The sequence below is a fragment of the Suricata suricatta genome, chromosome 2, assembly GCF_006229205.1.
Source record: "Suricata suricatta isolate VVHF042 chromosome 2, meerkat_22Aug2017_6uvM2_HiC, whole genome shotgun sequence".
NCBI classification, from domain to species: Eukaryota; Metazoa; Chordata; class Mammalia; order Carnivora; family Herpestidae; genus Suricata; species Suricata suricatta.
Window position 1 is genome coordinate 26,902,692 of NC_043701.1, and position 3,456 is coordinate 26,906,147.

Below are 3,456 nucleotides of genomic sequence, written 5' to 3' on the forward strand. Positions count from 1 at the left end.
GAAGAATTGCATCTAGAATTAGATAAGACACTTAATATTTCCTGAAAGAAAAAAAACAAGTAATATATTGTATCATGTATCTTGAATGTATCATAGATAAGCTGCTATATAACGATCGCCACTTCAGATAGCTGTGAAATTAGGTGATTAACTAGTTGTTACTTAACCTTCTAATTTCTGTATAAGTCTAATTACATGAAACAGAAGTTGGTGTATTGATTTTTTACTTTGCTTTTCTGTTTTGAGTGTCATAGCAACTACTGTATTGTAAAGGATGGAAAATAATTGCATATGTTAAAAAAATATGAAACTTTATAAAGTAAAAAAAAAATAATAATTAAAAAAAAAACAATTAAAACAACACATAGTCTAGGCTACCAAGAGATTGTAAAATGATTGGAGCCTGGTAGATCTGAGTGTGGGATAGATTCTTCAACTCACAGCTGCTGTCCTTTCAACTAGCCTCTCACAGCTGTGTTTTCCCCCCCACAGCCCTTTTGCACATCTCTCTCCCATCTTCAAAATAGTTTGGTGCGGGGCACCTGCGTGGTTCAGTTGGCTAAGTATCCAACATCAGCTCAGGTCATAGTCTCATGGTCTGTGGGTTTGAGCCCCGTGTCGGGCTCTGTGCTGACAGCTCGGAGGCTGGAGCCTGCTTCAGATTCTGCATCTCCTTCTCTCTCTGCCCCTCCTCCACTAGCATGGTCTCTGTCTCTCAAAAGTAAATAAACAATAAAAATTAAAAAAAAAATAGTTTGGTGCTCTACAAGCTTTTAAAATCTAGCATTTCAGCATAAAAATTGCTTTCAGTTTTTATTAACTAATAAGATTAATATTAGAAAATATATTAGAAAATATTATCTACTGTAAAGAGAATATTAGAAACTAATATGATTGTCTCTAGATTTATAGTTTTAAAAAGTTTTGTAAATTTGGCACACTGGGACATATATGTCCATGTGGCATAACATATAGCCTAATTAGAAATCCTGGGGGTGCCTGGGTGGCTCAGTTGGTTAAGTGTTCAACTTCAGCTCAGGTCATGATCTCACGGTTTGTGGGTTCAAACCCCGCATCGGTCTCTGTGCTGAACGTTTGCTCAGAGCGTGGAGTTGCTTCAGATTGTGTGTCTCCTTCTCTCTCTGCACCTCCTCTGCTCATGCTCTGTCTCACACTCTCTCTGATATAAATAAATGTAAAAATAAAAAAAATTAAGAAATTCTGCTCACAAAGAAATGATGCCCCTAACTCACCACTACATATTTGGAGAATTACACAGAGTTCTAATGCAAAGGACAGTTTTTGGAACAAAAACTTAGATGGAACAAAGATAAAAATACACATTGCACCTCAACTCTTGATTGTTAGCTAAGGGAAAGCAGACCATGGGCAAAGGAAAGGAGACCACAGGCAAGGATGGTCAATGATGAACAAGTAATATTTGAGTAACCACTATGTATCAAGTATTTCACATATGTTTTGTTCGTAATTTTTACAACTTTGAAGCAGGTTTAATTATCTCTTTGCGACACCTTTATTAAATAGAAACTATTTTCATTTTACAGATGAAGAAACAGACTTAGAGCAGCAACTTGTCTAAGGCCCGTAAAGTTACATATCTACATGGCAGAACAAGAATTCCCCATTAGGCCGATCTGATCTGAAGCCTGTATTTGTTACTACCCTGGTTCACAGTTTTGACCATATTAAGATTCTAATTTCTCTTATTTGTCAAGAATTTGTAGTGCTTCCTGTTGTCACAGTGGTTTTAATTTATAGGCACCTCACTTTTGATGCAAGAGACAAACTGGTTTAGTGTCTAGGTTTGTTTTGTTGGCTTTGTAATTCTGAAGCAATTCCAGGTCTACATTTCTACTGCTTCCTAAACTTTACTTTCCTAATTACTTTATAAAAGGTCAGCTTTCTTTTTTTCGTTTAGAGAGAGCAAGCACATGATGGGGAAAGAGAGGGACAAGAGGATGGGGGGTGAGAGAGAGAGAGAGAGAGAGAGAGAGAGAGAGAGAGAGAGAGAGACTCTTCAGCAGGCTCCATGTTCATCGTGGAGTCTAATGCAGGCCTTGATCCCAGGACGTTGGGAACATGAACGGAGCCCAAATCAAAAATCAGACACTCAACCCACTGACCCACACAGACACCGCTATAGCTTGATTTTCTGAAATAATTTTCCCACCTAACATTAATCAAGTTTAGTTTTGAAATATCCATATTTTATATGAGGACTCCCAGGAATACATGGTCGCATTCCTTTCTAGATTTATTCCTACTTAGCTAGCTTCGTAAGGGCAGCTTTAATTTTAAAATTTTATAATATTTTCAAAGTGATTGATAATGGCTTACCAATCTCTTTAGTACATAGGTCATTTGTACTGGAAGCTATCAGAGACGTTAAAATCAAATGGTTTTACCAAATTTTATTTGGCATAACATGGACGTTAAGTTTAATATATGGTAACTTTTTCGTGTATTGAAATTGAATACTTAGTAAACCTGATAATGGAGATTATACAATAAATGAATAACGTTTAAAGTGGCAAAGTCAGATGCTTATTACCGCAGGGGTATTCTTTATCATTCCCATAGTCCAAAACTTCGTTTTACATTTGTTTAGCCCTTAATTTACTTGAACAAAGGGGGGCTTAGTTAACTTTCAATATTCTGAGGTATACACATTTAATGAAAATTCTTGAGATTTACTTCTAAGGATTAAATCACACCACGTATTTCCCTTTGTGAAATATCCCTGAAAGGGCATATTCGTTTTGGAAAGAAAAACAAGGTCTTTGGGGTTTGAGAGAAAGAAAAAGATAAGGGGGAAAAGGGTATTTTCCAATTCACAAAATGGGGAAAAAAATAGGTTCAGGGTACTTCAGAGAAAAGAGTTTGAATTTAAATGTTACAAATACATGTTTCCACGCAACACTCCAGGCGAGCGGTAGAAATCTTTTCTCCAACTGCGTTTGATTTTTGTAGCATCCATCAGCAAAAGCTCTCTTTCACAATACGGGGAGAGGCCTGTTTGTTCCTCCACTTCCACTGCTGAAGTTTGGACAAAGTTTGAGAAACCCCAGGCACCTGCGGCTCTGACCGAAACCACCGAAGAGCACAGGGGAGCGCGTCACGTCTTCCCAGTTTTCCGTTTCCAGATTCCAGACCTTTTTGACCTGCAGTGTGGACGTCCGGCCTCCGCGCCCCAGAAATAAGAGCTACTCGGGGCAGGGGGACCTGGGTCTGCAGTGACGCTTCGCAAAGGTGTGCGACCACAGAACAGGGGCGCGCGGCTCTTCTTTGCTGCAGGCCGCGGCCCCGGGGTGCGAGCACCGCAGGAAAGGAGGTTAGAGGCCCGGGCCGGTACGCGGGATCCCGGTCCCGCGTCCCACCGCGCAGTCCGCGACTCGGCCGGAAGGGGGCGGGGCCTCGGCCCGGCGCGGCGAAGCC